General features: G+C 39.6%; 1 pseudogene; it reads left to right on the top strand.

Annotated features, from left to right (window-relative positions):
• LOC149206652 (small ribosomal subunit protein eS7y pseudogene) overlaps positions 1-17,186 on the top strand; it is a 29,982-nt pseudogene extending 12,796 nt beyond the window's left edge.
• Positions 17,187-17,480: the final 294 nt, after the last annotated feature.

The raw sequence follows: 17,480 nt of genomic DNA, 5'->3' as shown, positions 1-17,480 counted from the left end.
GAGTTGGCCCATCTTTTAGCGCTTCACCTACATGGAGGTCAGTCTATCTTGGCTAGGGTCACTTTCACATTGACACCCGAAACCATATCAGTGGCAACAGGCATACCAAATGTTTGAGAATAGTGGCATAAGAAGAAGAAGGTGGAGAGGCATCGTTATGAGCCTTACATTAAGGCCAGTTGTTTGATTCAGCTCACGAGAGTTTTCCCATTCAGATGTTTGAGAGATGAGTATGCTCCGCTCATGAAATTGATCATGAAGTACTTCAGTTGTGAGGGGAGGTTTTCTCGCCTTTATGCATATCACATTAGGTTGCTCATGCACTTTACCAGGGTGCGGATGATGAACCTCCCATTTTTCATTTGCGGGAACACAGAGAGGATGAAAAATTTCATGCAACATAAGACCCCTCGACAGCAGCTCAACAGTGTTTATCACTTTTCTCTTATCCGGATTTTGGTGGATCATCAGTTGGGATTTCAGGGCATTGCTTGGGAGGACTTCATCTCCTGTGACTTCTTCAGCACTCCACAGGTAGTATCAGAGGCAGAGCATGAGATAGGTGGTCCTTCACATCAGTATGAGCGCCACGAGACTGCTACTGTGCTAGTATTCATCACCTATCAGAGAGGCAGTAGACATTTGTTTGCAGAAGCAAAGTAAGTGTTATCTCCCCTCGGGGTGGAAGGGGCCTCGCTTCCGACATCAGCATCACAGGAGCAGGGCAAGGGTAAGGAGCCAGTGCAGGAGGAAGGGCCATTAGGTGAACAAGGGACCGAATTTGTTCTCCTCCATGATGATGAGACAGATACAGAACCAATAAATGCAGAGCTTACAGAGATCATCCAGGAGCAACAATTAGTGATTGAGGCCTTATCCCTTGACTTGGAGAGGGCCAATTGGAACATGAAGTACCTGGAGTAGAGAAACAAATAGCTAGAGGATTAGCGGGCGATTATGGAGCTACAAAACATTCGTGAGCATTGCCAAGTTGCTCAAAGGAGAAGAGTTGAGCTCACATCATTGGAGCAAGAGATCAATGAGGATCGGGAGGCCCATCTCGAGAGCATGAACATGAAATTGGAGAGGCTGCTGGACAAGGTTGATCAGGACCTTGCCTTGCTGAGACACATGGCTTATCATTACAGGACACGAAATATGAGTGCAAGGGCCCGGATAAGGAGCTTGAAGGCGAAATTGAGGAAAGCAACAAGAAAAGCAAGATAAGCAAAAGAGCAAGATCGGCTCTGAATCTTGGTTGAGGCTTCCTTGGCCCATCATAACACCCCATAGAGAACCTCCAGCCCAAATTTCAAGAAATTTGGGGAATTTTTGGTCATATGACAAATTTTTGGGCAAAATACAGGGTTTTTCTCCCAGTGGCGCAGCGCTAAAAATCGGGAGCTCCAAATGAGGAATGGTTTGCATTTTTGGATTCAGCATGGAAAATCATGACTACTGGTGCTCGGAAAAGAAATTTGGGCAAGATATGAGTCTCGAAAAGGTGAAAAACACCCAAAAAATGGCCTCTTTGCCCCTTTTTTGACACACAGGAAACAGTCTTGGGAGAATGGAGATTTGGAGGGGCAAATGAGCACCAAATTCAAAAATTCCAGTGGGGTTAGAAAGTAGACAGGATAGGCTTTCCAAAAATCCCACTTGGGCACATTTTGGACACCTATAAGTGCCCCAAAATAGACCCCAAAGTAGCGCGGCACACAGAAGAAAAAATGCCAAATTTGCTTCCGTTTCGCGAATTTTTGATTCGCGACTTCTCCAAGTGGGCCCACTCATCTACACTTTGGTTTTTTTGGCACCAAAGGCAGAATTTAAAGCATTTTCTTTCCAGATGGACTTCTATCCAAGTGGCGAAGGAAGGCAAACGGTCACCCAAGCCAAATGTCATGTTTGTAGCGCTGCACGTATAGCTGATGGTTGGCTCTTCATCTCCATTTTGTAATGATTCGAGTAACTCCCCAACCCTTGGGCGTTCTATCTCTTCATGGCACATTCTATATATTGTATGTAAGCTATTCTCAAAGGGTTGGTTAGTTTGTAACTTCTGGGAGACTGTGGGAAAGAAACTCTGTTTCTTCACTGTGTATTTTTGACAGAGAATTAATGAAAGGCAACGGCTCTGTTTCATGAGATTCTTGTGGTTGTGAGTGTAGCAAATGTGTCTCTTATGTTTTCATATGTATTTCGTTATGTTTCATAATTCAATTCATGTTCATTTCCAGTGAAATTTTCTGAGTGAGATTAGGTAGAATTCAATTTTATTGCTCTGCCTGTGGGAAAATTTCATGTTTAGTGTTCTTCTTTTGTTGAAAAGGATTCATCCTATTCCCTTTTCATACTCCTCAGCAATCTCTCCATTCATTGTTATTCCAAACTAAATTGCTACACTTTCCACCTACCTTGCCTCACGAAGTAATCTGTGCCTTTGTATTAAATTCTCTGTTCTTTGCTGACCGTTGGTCCCATACCATCGTAGAAGCTCGGTCATTCAAAAAAATTGTTTCTTGTATCCATATTCACTTACTAGCCTAAGATCATTATTTCATTGTAAGTCATCTCAGACCATTTTTTGCTTATCTATTCACTGAGCGTGACACGGATAGAGCCCTGTCCTGTTCTGGTAGGGCTAGCTACCAGACTTAGCATGGTTTGTGGTTACCCTGAATTTTTCCTTCCTTCAGCCTAGGGTAGATTTAGGTGCTAACATAGTGGCGACTTCACTGGGGACCAACTGAAATCAAATCCCCTTATTTCTTAATAATTCTAAGCTTCTGAATGATGAGTTTAGGATTGGATAGGCTGAGTAAGTTGGTTGTGTCCTGTGATTTTTCTCAATAGCACGATGGCTTCGAGATGATATACCAGAGCCAATCCAGACCCGGATCCTCCCCATATTTACGAAAACCCCAATTTGATTCCGAGACTCCTTCACCAAGAGAGCACCATAACTCCTATGTTCAAATCCCATTCATGTCCTGACATTTTTGAGTATCTTGAAGAGTTTGAGTTCGACGAGTGGTTTGAAATATCGTTGTTTGAGTCTAAATCCGAAAGGGCTATTGACTATACTGTCCCCAATCCACAATTTCTTGTAGACTTAGAAACCGAAAGAGCTAATTGGTTAATTGATAATTATATTGCGACACAACCTCAAACTCCAATTGCTAGCCCCTCACAAACTGTACACACCCCTCCAACACCTCCAAGGCCGAATCCACCAAGAGTGATGGCTGCCCGTTTTTCACCCCTAGTTCTACCTCAAGTTCTAGATGACATGCCCACAGATTATCAAAGCAAAATCCCATTTTTTGATGGCACTCCTAACAACATTACTGCCCAACAACATGTGGGCAAAATGGCAGACTTCTATGAACTTCATGAGATCGATGCGAAGAACGTGGCAATGAGACTCTTTGTACAGACATTTGCAGGTGATGTGATGAAATGGTTCAGAGGTTTGCCGGCAGCAAGTATCACTACCTTGGTCGAACTACAAAGACAATTTTTAAATCGATGGGAAGTGAAAAAGAATCCCCTTCAAATTCTCGCTGAATATGAACAAATCAAACGAAATGCTGGTGATTCGGTCCAAGATTATTGTGTTAGATTCAATACAGTTTATAACGAGATTCCAGATCATCTAAAGCCACATGTGGGACTGGCTATGATGAAATTTCTGGATGGTTTTGACGCTGATATGGCCTACCAATTAAGAGAGAGAGAACCGGCCACAATGGAAGACATGCAGAAAATTGCGGTCAGTGTTGAAGCAAATTTGTTGTCCAAGAGAGCTAGAGCGAAAGCAGAAAAGAAAGTCATGGTTAAGGAAGAGTCTTCTTCAATGGATCAACTACTCAAAAAGGTAGAGCAGATGCTTGAAAGGGTGAAGCTCGACAAGCTTGAGCCACAAGTTACAAATCCTAACTTCCATGGCCAGCAGTAGCCACAATATAGAATAAGACAGAGAGATCAACAAACCCAAGAGCAGGCAGCACAATAGCCAGTACAGACACCTTTGCAGCAGAATTTTGTGCATGGACCGGAGTCAGATGAGGATGGGAATGTAATAGGTGAAGAAAACCACCTCTTTACTCCAGATGAGTTGCCTACTTACATTACCAAAGAAGAAGAGTGTGCGGTGAGTTCAGCTGCACACAAAGATGCAGATTTCATTCTAGCAAGTGACACTATTTTACAAGAAGAATCAGAGGAGTATCAAAGGGGGTATATGAATGCTCTGTCCGGACAGCAGCAACGATATTCACTTAGAAATAGAGATGTGCCGGCTAAACCAATTTAGAAAAAGAAGGAGGTTGAAACAACAAAGAATGATTCATCAGCTACACAAAGAAAAGGAAAGGAGGCGGTTGGTCCGGAGAGCAGCAAATCAAAATCAGCAGAACAATCACATCAGCAAGCTGTATCAAAGGAAAAGGAAAAGAAAGAAATCCCAGTCAATGAGGTAGAAAAGATTCCCGCTTTTAATTTAGAGAATGAGATTTCCAAATTAAAATTATCCATCCCCTTGACTGAAATAATGAAGAACAACAGTTATAGAGGACAAATATCTAAGATGTTGAATTTGGACCCAATGTCCGACATGGTAAATGTAGAAGATGATCAGCCTGAAATGATTTTTGGGCCAGCATCGAATGGTGAGTCTCCTGATAGTGATGTGCCACCCTTTTATATCAGTTTACGATTGCATGATTTTGTGTTACATAATGCCATGTTTGATTCCGGAGCTTCTCACAATCTCATGCCCAAGGCTATCATGGATAAGCTTGGTCTAGACATCACCCGACAGTACCACAATCTCTATTCATTTGATTCCAGCAGAGTGAGATGTATAGGACTCATCAAAGACTTGGTTGTGAGTCTAGATCAGCTCCCAATGAAAAATGTTTTGATGGATGTGGTGGTAGCAGATATTCCTCCAAGGTTTGGCATGCTTCTTTCCAGGTCTTAGGTAGCGAAATTGAAAGGGACACTACAGCTAGATTTCTCCTATGCAACGATTCCAGTGTTTGGACAAATGAGGAAACTATATCGGGAAAAAAAAATGAAATATATGATCACCAACAAGGAGAAACCAATAAATCATCCAATTAACTATGTACATACAGATTTAGAGTCTTTTGTTTTGTTTTCAGATAGTTTAAATGATATAGATAGTCAGGTAGTAGAAGCAAATGATATTCCAGAAATAACAGAAAATTTCAGAGAAATTTTAAAGAAAGAAGGACAAGAACAACATAACAATGTTGGGAAATCAACTGAAAGTAATGGACAACAAGCAGACAAGGCACAACAAACAGATTTCCAACACTTACAAGAGGAGGAAGAAGCTTTGTGGACCATGGATTTTGATGGAGCAGTGGGAAATGATGGCGCTGGAATTGGAATTTGGGTACGCAGTCCTTTCTCCGCCCCAAACAAAGTGCCTAGTAGTGTGAGGGTTTGCTCTTACAAGTTGGCTTTTGAGTGTTCAAACAATGAAGCTGAATATGAAGCTCTGATAGCTGGCCTGAAGATTTTAAGAAAGCTGAATGCTAAAAGGATTTCAGTATATGGCGACTCTGAATTGGTAATAGAGCAGGTCAGAGGCGAGTATCAAGCAAAGCATCCTAGGATGCGGGCCTACCGTAATGCAGTTCTAGACATTCTAAAATTATTTTCAGAATACACCTTGACATGTGTGCCTCGTATACAAAATAGTATTTCTGACGCTCTTGCCAAGGAAGAAAGTAGTTTGAAAATCCCAATGAATTCCAGATAAATTTGAAATCCATGTCAAGCATCGTCCAACCATTCCAGACAATCAGAGATATTGGCAAGTGTTTCAAGATGATGAGGAAATTAATGATTTTCTTCAAAACAAAGGCAAGTTCAAAGAAACCTCAATTGATGTAGAAAATGACGATGGTAAAGGGAATGGTACAGATGAAGCGTAGATCAATGAAATGGACGCGTTACAGCTGAAGAATAACGTTATTCCTAAAGGCTTGATACCTTTAGAAGAACTTTTGATCAAGATGATGTAGCCCGCAAGTCAACATTGTAGCCAACAGAAGGGCCTAGAAGAGGTCAACATCGGAATAGCTGCCAATCCTAAGTTGGTAAAATTTTCCAAAGCATTTCTGCCAAAGATCAAGGACAAATACATCAGTTTGCTGGCTTCATTTGTAGATGTGTTTGCTTGGGATTATTTTGACTTAAAGACCTATGATAGCAATATAATTCAACACACTATACCCATCAAGCCAAATCAAAAACCATTCAGATAGAAGCTGAGAAGGATAAATCCAAAGTTGCTGCCATCTATTGAAAAGGAGGTAAACAAGTTGTACAAGTCAGGTATCATTGTGCCCATCAGATTTTTAGATTGGATCATCATTGAGAAGCAAGCCCTAGCACTGGTGAAGAAATTGAAGGATTTCTAGGTATATATTCTACATTCTCATATTTTGGCCTATGTTCCTAACGCTGCTGTAAAAGATGTTTTAGTGCAGACCGATCCGGAAGGAAGAAGAGGCAAATGGATTGCAGCCTTGCTGGAATATGATGTGGAAATAAAGCCCACAAAGTTGGTCAAAGGACAGGGGTTGGCGAAGTTAATGGCCGAATCAAACTTGCATGCCTTGGACATAAATCTGATCGCTGCTATGTCCAATGAGAATGAGGAAATATCATCCATTCAGGTATCTGAAATGTTTGTTCTGTCCCCATGGTATTCAGATATAATATATGTGCTAAAAAATCTATCACCACCGCCCGGCATGACTAGAAATAAAGCGAGAACACTCAAGTTGAAGGCCGCCAAGTTTTGCATTCTAAATTCTGCGCTGTATTGGAAAGATCCTGGTGGCATTTTGTTAAATTGTTTGGTGGAAGAGGAGGCAAAGAAAGTCATGGAGGATTTCCACGAAGGAGAGTGTGGTGGTCACCTTTTTTGGAAGTCAACAGCAAATAAAATTTTGAGAGCAGGGTACTATTGGCCTACATTGTTTGCTGATGTGTACAAGATGGTCAAGCGCTGTCATAAGTGTCAGATTTTCGAAGGAAAATAGAAATTACAGCCTTTTCCACTTAAGCCTATTGAGGTGAGCGCTTCTTTCCAGCAGTGGGGATTAGATTTCATTGTTGAAATTCATCCCACTTCTTCCGGTCAGCATAGATGGATCCTCACAGCGACAGACTATTTCACAAAATGGATTGAGGCAACTCCCACCAGACAAGCAACAGATACGATAATTATTTCATTTCTTGAAAATAACATCTTGTCTCGCTTTGGTTGTCCGAATAAGTTAATCACTGATAATGTAGCAGCTTTCAAATCAAAGAGGATGGTAGAATGTTGTCATAAATATCACATCATTTTGGGTCACTCAACTGCCTATCATCCACAAGGCAATGGATTGGCAGAATCTTTGAATAAATCATTGGTCAACATCATCAAGAAGCTGCTGGAAATAAATAAAAAGAGTTGGAATAAGAGGTTGGTCCATGCGCTTTGGGCAGATCGGATCAGTCAGAAAAAATCCATTGGTATGTCATGGTTTGAGCTTGTTTATGGAGTTGACATAGTATTTCCCACCTCTCTCGCTGCCCCGGTAGTCAGACTTCTTCAGGAGGCCGGCAGTGAAGAAGATCCCATGCAGAGAAGGTTGAATCAAATGGTCCACTTGAAGCAAACAAGAGAAGAAGTTTTCAAGAACACATCCAAATTGCAGGAGAAAATAAAGAAAATCTATGACAGAAGAACAAAGGCAGATAGATTTCAGTTGGATGATGTGGTGTGGATGTGGGATGCAAGGAATGAAGAGAAAGGTAAGCACAGAAAGTTCGAGAATCTTTGGAAAGGCCCTTTCAAGATTGCAGCATGTAGGGGTTAGAATGCCTTTCTTCTGAAGGAAATGAATGGGGAAGATTGTCCAGGAGGGCCGATCAATGGTCGGATACTTAAGCGGTACCACTGCTGAGTTATTAAAGTTGTTTCCACTATCATTGTAAACACCATTTTTATTTCAGTTTGGTTTCAGTCTGTCAAGTTAGTTTTTGAGTCATTTCAATGTCAAGTTTGAGTGAATTTCTTGGTCATTTCAGTTTCATAAATAAGTCAGAGTCCTATGTTGTAGTCAAAATGATGACTCCATGCCCCAATGGAAACAAGGCACTGTCTAGCTCCTCCAGAGATCTACTGTTCTTGGCACCTCCAAGGAGCTACCATCCCCCATTGGAGCCAATGTTAGAGTCGGTCTGGTCAGTCCTTCGTCAGAGATCAAAACTCTTTATGCATTTTAGTTTTAGGTGTCCCGCTCCATTCACTCAGCTGCATTCCGCTAGGGGCATGCCATGATCTGACGGAGAAGGTCATGCTAGTCATCTCCCCTCATGTCTGGCTCCTACTGGCTTATGTCTTTGTGTCAAATAATCAAAAAAGTCCATAACAGTCAAGGTCTCGTCCTTTAACAAACAAAAGTCATTTTTGGTCATTTGGTCTAGGGATTGGTCAATTTGGTCTTTAATATGACCAGTAAAGCCATGCAGGCCAGAGTGATGCTCTTGCAAAGTAATGATCCGCAGAGTTTCATCATCATATTGATAGACTTCGACTGTTCTTCAAAACTCTATTTTGAAGAAAAGTCAAATAGTGTCATTTGTGACAAAATTTTCAAAAAGGGTCGATAGTTGATTTCTTCAGGTGCAATCATGGTTTCCGTGACCAGATGCTTTGTCATGCAATCCTTGCAAAAAGTGTCAAAAATTTCATCGTTTGAGCCAAAATTTCAGAGGAAAAGTGAAAATCAGGGTTGTTTTAAAGTCAGTGAAAAAAGTGCCAAACATGACATTAGAAAGGTGGGTTTTTTGAAAAAGTAAATTTAATCATGACCTCCAAGTCTTATACACAAGTTTTCATCACAAATCAAACTCATTGTGCAATCAAGGCATAGGAAAAATGTTGCAAGGTCGAGGAGCGAGCAATCGCGTGGTTTGGAGCAGTTTGGAGGTGATTACAGGGGCGCGACGCACACAAGCAGGGGCGCAGTGCACACATAGGGCGCGGTGCACACAGAACCCACCCACAGTTCAAACTTATAACCAGTGCGGCGCACACCCAGAGCGCGACGCACTGGGCTTTGCGCGCGGTGCACAGAGATAAAGCACCCAGAACGTGGCAAGACTCCCTCAAATCTTTGGTGAAGCCCCTCTAATTACAAGATATCAAAACAACACCCAACTTCACCATCATCAAAGGGGCAACCTAAATACAGTTTATAAACAACAGTCATGGAATCTGAGGTTTCATCAGAGTATGAGGTGGAGACCCACAGTGATACAACTTCAGGAGAACAGGCTCCCAGGATACATCACCGCACTGGAAAACATGTTAGAGATGAGCCAAACACCCTCACTGAGTTGCAGGCATGCCCTCTTGCTATGTCATGTTTCCAGCACCTAGCATGTTTTGAATTTTGTCAAAGGGTGGCAAATGTTAGAGTTCATCATGAGTTGGCCCGTCTTTTTGCGCTTCACCTACATGGAGGTCAATCTATCTTGGCTGGGGTCACTTTCACATTGACACCCGAAACCATATCAGTGGCAACAGGCATACCAAATGTTGGAAAACAGTGGCATAAGAAGAAGAAGGTGGAGAGGCATCATTATGAGCCTTACATCAAGGCCAGTTGTTTGAGTCAGCTCACGAGAGTTTTCCCATTCAGATTTTTGAGAGATGAGTATGCTCCACTCATGAAATTGATCATGAAGTACTTTAGTTGTGAGGGGAGGTTTTCTTGCCTTTATGCCTATCACATTAGATTTCTCATGCACTTTACCAGGGTGTGGATGATGAACCTCCCATTTTTCATTTGCGGGAACATATAGAGGATGAAACATTTCATGCAGCATAAGACCCCTCGGCGGCAACTCAACAGTGTTTATCACTTTGCTCTTATCCAGATTTTGGTGGATCATCAGTTGGGATTGTAGGGCATTGCTTGGGAGGACTTCATCTCTCGTGACTTCTTCAGCACTCCACAGGTAGTATCAGAGGCAGAGCATGAGATAGGTGGTCCTTCACATCAGTATGAGCACCACGAGACCGCTATTATGCCAGTATTCATCACCTATCAGAGAGGCAATAGACATTTGTTTGCAGCGGCAAAGCGATTGTTATCCCCACCCGGGGTGGAAGGGGCCTCGCTTCCAACATCAGGATCACAGGAGCAGGGCAAGGGTAAGGAGCCAGTGCAGGAGGAAGGGCCATCAGATGAATGAGAGACCGAATTCTTTCTCCCCCATGATGATGAGACAGATATAGAACCAACAAATGCAGAGCTTACAGAGATCATCCAGGAGCAGCAATTAGTGATTGAGGCCTTATCCCTTGACTTGGAGAGGGTTTAATTGGAACATGAAGTACCTGGAGCAGAGAAACAAACAGCTAGAGGATCAGCGGGCGATTATGGAGCTGCAAAACATTCGTGAGCATCGCCAAGTTGCTCAAAGGAGAAGAGTTGAGCTCACATCATTGGAGCAAGAGATCAATGAGGATCGGGAGGCCCATCTCAAGAGCGTGAAAATCCACTTGGAGAGGCTGCTGGGCAAGGCCGATCAGGACCTTTCCTTGCTGAGACACATGGCTTATCATTACAGGACACGAAATATGAGTGCAAGGGCCCGGATAAGGAGCTTGAAGGCAAAATTGAGGAAAGCAACAAGAAAAGAAAAAGAGGCAAAAGAGCAAGATCAGCTTCGAATCTTAGCTGAGGATTCCTTGGGCCATCATAACACCCCATAGATAACCTCCAGCCCAAATTTCGAGAAATTTGGGGAATTTTTTATCACATGACAAAATTTTGGGCAAAATACAGGGTTCTTCTCCCTGTGGCGCGGCGCTAAAAATCGGGAGCTCCAAATGAGGAATGGTTTGCATTTTTGGATTCAAAATGGAAAATCATGACTACTGGTGCTCGGACAATAAATTTGGGCAAGGTATGAGTCTCCAAAAGGTCAAAAACACCCCAAAAAATGGCCTCTCTGCCCCTTTTTTGACACACAAGAAGCAGTCTTGGGAGAATGGAGATTTGGAGGGGAAAATGATCACCAAATTCAAAAATTCTAGTGGGGTTAGAAAGTAGACAGGACAGGCTTTCCAACAAGCCCACTTGGGCACATTTTTGACACTTGCAAGTGCCCCAAAACAGACCCCAAAGTAGCGCGGCTTACAGAGGAAAAATTGCCAAATTTGCTTCCGTTTCGCGACTTCTCCAAGTGGGACCGCTCATCTACACTTCGGTTTTTTGGCACCAAAGGCAGCATTTAAAGCATTTTATTTCCAGATGGACTTCTATCCAAATGGCGAAGGAAGGCAAATGGTCACCCAAGCCAAATGTCATGTTTGTAGCGTTGCACTTGTAGCTGATGGTTGGCTCTTCATCTCCATTTTGTAATGATTCGAGTAACTCCCCAACCCTTGGGCGTTCCATCTCTTCATGGCACATTCTATATATTGTATGTAAGCTATTTGCAAAGGGTTGGTTAGTTTGTAACTTCTGGGAGACTGTGGGAAAGAAACTCTGTTTCTTCACTGTGTATTTTTGACAGAGAATTAATGAAAGGCAGCGGCTCTGTTTCATGAGATTCTTGTGGTTGTGAGTGTAGAAAATGTGTCTCTTATGTTTTCATATGTATTTCGTTATGTTTCATAATTCAATTCATGTTCATTTCCAGTGAAATATTTTGAGTGAGATTAGGTAGAATTCAATTTTATTGCTCTGCCTGTGGGAAAATTTCATGTTCAGTGTTCTTTTTCTGTTGAAAAGGATTCATGTTCCTATGCCCTTTTCACACTCCTCGGCAATCTCTCTGTTCCGCTTTATTCCAAACTAAATTGCTACACTTTCCACCTGCCTTGCCTCACGAAGTAATCTGTGCCTTTGTATTAAATTCTCTGTTCTTTGCTGACCATTGGTCCCATACCATCCCAGAAGCTCGGTCATTCAAAAAAATTGTTTCTTGTATCCATATTCACTTACTAGCCTAAGACCAATATTTCATTGTAAGTCATCTCAGACCATTTTTTGCTTATCTATTCACTGAGCGTGACTCGGAGAGAGCCCTCTCCTGTTTTGGTAGGGCTAGCTACCAGACTTAGCGTGGTTTATGGTTACCCTCAATTTTGCCTTCCTTCAGCCTAGGGCAGATTTAGGTGCTAACACCTACAAGTCACCTTCATGTCATTGTTGACCAAGGGCTATATTGAGATGGTTAAGCTTGTCAAGATTTCCACCCATCTAGCTAGTGGGTGAGGAGACTTAGGTGTGTGTGATATTTAACAAGGTCAGACGTGACCACCATGGACTTGGTCTTGGTAAATTAATCTCTCCTAATTATTGGATTCAAGTGTTCTACCACTTGATCGTCAAGCATCAAGTTGGGTGAGGATCAATCAATGGACATAGAATGTGTGATCTTCACCAAGGTCATTTATGACTGCCACGAACTTGGTTGTGGTAAATTGATCTCCCCTATTGTCATTGTGGATCATTCTTTCGAGATGAGATGAAATGATGATGCAACTATCATCTTTCCTTATATTGAGACATGTAAAATTGAGATGAGATATATGATATACTCTTTTAGGCCATGTCGCTTGACCTAGAGACCAGTAAGGTGTGTGTGATATTTACTGAGGTCAAATGTGATTTCCATGGAATTGGTTGTGGTAAATTGATCTCCCTTATCATTAGTTGTGGATCGAGACATCATTGTTCAACCGAGATTATATCTATGGTGCAGTCAAAAGTATTCCTCCCTCGCTAAGAGGGGGAGTTGAAATTGGATTATGATGTTGTCTTCTTTCCTGATGATGAGACATATGAGAGAGAATTAAAATACTTCATTGGCTAAGAGGGAGTGTTGAAAATTGTAGCCATAATCAACATTTTCATAATGTGAAGAAATTGTGAAATTTAAATTTTGAATTTTCCCTCCAAAATCTTCTAGTCGACCTCATGTTATTTCAAGTTGGTTGGGCTCCCATAAGGCACCCATTTGACCCCCCTTGGAATTTTATATAAAGGATATGGTTCCTCCTCATTTGACACATAAATTTTGTCTTTATCATCTCTGATCTGCCGAGTTTTAGAAAGAGAAGAGGAGCTCGAAAATATAAATGAGGGCTATGGCACTTGGCTTAGCATTTCTCTTATTCTTGGGTATTTGTTTGTGTTATTATCTTGATGGTGTTTTTGATGTACTGATGAATCTTGAACTCTCTCTCTCTCACACACATAAGGAATAGTTTTTGGGTTTTCCCCTTGTGGGTTTCTCCCTAACCTCAGGCCTAATTTCTGGTATTTCTTGTCTTTTGTTTCTACTATAATGTGCTACTTCTCTTTCATGCTTAATGAACTATTTTTATTATATTGATTTATGAATTAAATGTTACATGAAATATAATGTTAATGATGATTATTTTGAAACTGTTAAATGTATAAGAAAACATAGAAAATTTTAGGGGCGAATGTTCAACCTTTGGCGAAATTAAGGGGTTTTAAATTTTTAGTGGGCGAATATTTTGTATCATAGTACATTTTTACAAATCACCTCAGATAGCCCACCTTATTTTAAGGGAGAGGGTAAAAAAGGTAAATTTAGCCCTTGAAATTAGGAGTTAGAACCTTCTATTCGCCCATTTTCAAGAATAGGTTTTATTTAAGTGAATCCTATGGGCCAAAGGCCCAAATACCATATTTATAAAAGAGGTATGGTAAATTAATAAAAATATAAATAAATGAGAGGTATGGTAAATAAATAAAACATTTTTTATATTTACTCCATAAGTCACCTTATATACATGCAAGGGTGTAAACAAATAAAAATATAAGTAAAGTGGAGGTATGGTAAATAAATAAAACGTCTTCTTATACTTATTCAAAAGGTATGGTAAATAAATAAAAATATAAATAAACTAGATAAATAAAACCTCTTTTTATATTTAGTCCATAACCCTCGTTCTATTTATGAAGGCTCAAGAAAGAGGTTTTATTTAAGTGAATCCTATGGGCCAAATACCATATTTGTAAAAGAGGTATGGTAAATTAATAAAAATATAAATAAACGAGAGGTATGGTAAACGAATAATTTTTTTTTTATATTTACTCCATAAGTCACCTTATATTTACGAACACTCAAAAAATGTGTTATATTTAGGTGAAACCTATGGGCAAAATACTATGGGACAAATACCATGGACTAGATTGTTATTAATACCATGCAAAAAAACATTATTAACCCTAATATTAGTATTAATAAAAATAAAAATGGCACATGGTATTGACCCATGGTATTCACCAAAATGGCACATGGTATTGACCCATGGTATTCACCTGGAATGTAGCCTATTTAAATGGGGGAATTAAACGAGCATAGATCCATCTTTACTCTGGATCTACTAACCCCGAGAGGTATCAAATATCGTGATATGCAAACTAGCATAGAGTGAAAAAATATTTGATCCGATCAAGAGTAAAAATGGATGTTGTAATTTAATGTATGCTAAACATTTTAGCTTGGTTAAAATAAAAATCAACTATTAATTTTATTAATTTTTATAAATTACTAATAGTAGATTTCATCCCCCTAAGAGTGGTAGATGTGGAGTTAAGATGGATATAGGTTGGTTTTTATGATAATGAAGATATTAAATAGACTTAGGAAATTATATTGTAAAAACATCTTAAGGTGAATGGTTAAAGCATAGACATTGGACAAGTATATTTGTATACTTCTGTTTTAAACTGAAACAAATCCAGGGCTAAAAGGATTGGATTGATTGTAATTTGGGTAATTTTTCTAATTGCAAACAGGAACATACTTGTGTATTGGCAGGGTGGTTACGAGGTCCCTAGAAGTGCTGAATTTGAATTTTTCTTGGTTTTATATATAGTATTAGGTTTTTTCTCATGCTTTCTGTGAATGGCACTGGTGAATTTTATCCTACACCCACTAGGTTATCAATATGTAATTTCGGTAATTTTGATTTCAAAAGATATTTTAAAGAAATGAAATGATTTCATTTGTGTATTCAATAAACACAAGATTTTATAATTGAGTAAATATTCGCCATGATTCGCCAAAAAATTATATATACATATCATATTATTGATAAAATCGCCTTCCAGTTTTCCTATATACCATGGAAATTCGCCCTTTTATTATACGTGTAAATTTAGGGGGGGTTCTTAAAATTTTCCCTATAAGAAAATGTTGTTCTAACATTGCCCTTGTAAATTCAATCTAAGGGTCAAGCCAACAAAAAAAACCATAGTTCCTAGGAGTGTATTACCATCATCACTCAAGAGCCAAACCATGAAAATGAGCAAGGAAACAATAACCAACAATAGCACATGATCCCTCAAGGACCACCATGCTCAATAACTCTCAATCCAAGAAAAAAGTGTGTTACGAATTAAATATAGATTTACCACTCATGTACATATGAAGGGAAATATGTAGCTCCTACTTTGGAACATTTTCCCTTAGGATAAGAGTGCATGAAAACCAAAAAGTTGTTGTATGAAATGTACCGATGAGAAAATTCCTTCAATAAAAATGAATTTGGATTGGTGGCTTATGTCTTATCACATCCAAGTTTATTAAAAAATTGACTTTACAAAAATGGAATAAGGGAATAAGCCATCAATGCTAAAATACATGAAAAAGTTATCATAATACGAAACTTATTCTTCCTAATGTCTTTCAAAGACTATTTTATCTTACCACTTTACATGAGTAAAAGACAGAATCTAAGTGCAATCATACAAATAGTAGAGTCACCCTTCTCTTAGTGCACACACAAAATTCTTTCAATATGTTTGGTAATTAACCAAAAGATAGAAACATCCATTATTACACACAAAAAGGATGGGATCTTCATGAGCATAAAATGAGAAAATGAAGAACCACTATGGAGAAGAGCCAAAACATCATAATCACAGCCAAAAAAATCATACTTCCATACAAGAATCCTCCACCCATAATTGGATAGGGCTACAATACTCATCTCGAGGATACAAGGCATCATAAAAAATAATAACATTATTATTATCTTCAAGAATGTGAAAAACTTATCCAATATAAAATTATTTGGGAAGGGGCATGAATATTTTTTACATTGTTCATTCCCATATTTGGAAATTAAATTATCGTTGCATGTATCTATTAATGGGTTCATTTTTTGAAAGTTGAAAATCATCATGAAGAGTTTCTTGATATGTCTTAACATCACTTCCTTGGACACTTGATATAATGATGAGTGCTCAATCAAAAAGACAACAAATGTGTCACAAATATATCACTGATCTTGTGGCATATATGCATGCAAAAAGATCACCCATGCATCCATCGGACATTTAGGGTGAGGAGTATGGAGATTGTATATGCAATATGTGCTAAAGGTTCAATGAGGTGTCAATGAAAATATAGGAAGAATTCCTGGTTATTGGCCTCCATACAATGAATTAGAGCTAAAAGATGTGACAATATTTCATTTCGTAAATCTGACCAACATCACCAAAACTCATGACAACTATATACTAATTTGAGGAGTCTGTGGCTTAGTATTCATTTGACCTGGAGCAAAAATTGGGATCTTATAAGTGAATTGAAATATTTTTTTATCAACTCTACCAGTCAAGAAGACGTCTTTGGAAACCGTAAGGTAGTTTTCGTTCATGTTCCATATTACTTGAGAAAGGCTTTTCACGAGATTCACGTTAGGCTTGTGCAGGAGAGAAAAGAAGTTCAGTGGAAAGGATGTAGTCTTGATTACAACGAGGAGAATAATGAGGCCACCAAAGGAAGGTTCAACTGTTGTTAGACCTTGTAGTCATACATTGACAACAATTCACGAGGCAATTCTCGAAGACCTTGTTTATCCTGCAGAAATTGTTGGGAAGAGAATTAGACATTGCGTCGATGGTTCCAAGATATTGAAGATATCTATGGATTCTAAGGATTGCAATAATGCAAAGTACAAGTTGGAGACCTTTGGGGGCATTTATAGAAAATTATATGGAGAGGATGTCGTTTTTAAGTACCCTCTATTTGAGGCTAGTCAAATTAATTTCCTAAAATGGGGCTTACCGAGGTTGGACTAGTTGGTTGTTAAGTTGCATGTCAAGAATGCAGAAAGCACAATATTTTATCAATTACAGATACGATGGGATTCAATTATGGAAATTTCAAGTTATCCATATATTACACCAATTTGTTAGAGGTGGAAGTAGCAGATAAGTCGTTATGCGAAGCTTGACCTAGAAAATGCAACATGCTCCAGAGAATGCGAACGATGATGGCAAGATGAAAATTAGTTGCAAATCACATTTCTTATCATCATTCCTTCCACCCAATGCTTCCACTTGTGATTGGAATGGAAACTATGACTAGACCAT

Source organism: Pinus tabuliformis, chromosome 1_2 (assembly GCF_031772625.1).
Source record: "Pinus tabuliformis cultivar Carrire ecotype Pingquan chromosome 1_2, CPIR1, whole genome shotgun sequence".
Taxonomy (NCBI): Eukaryota; Viridiplantae; Streptophyta; class Pinopsida; order Pinales; family Pinaceae; genus Pinus; species Pinus tabuliformis.
The sequence above is the reverse complement of the archived record's forward strand: the minus strand, read 5'-3'. Positions and strand labels throughout refer to the sequence as shown.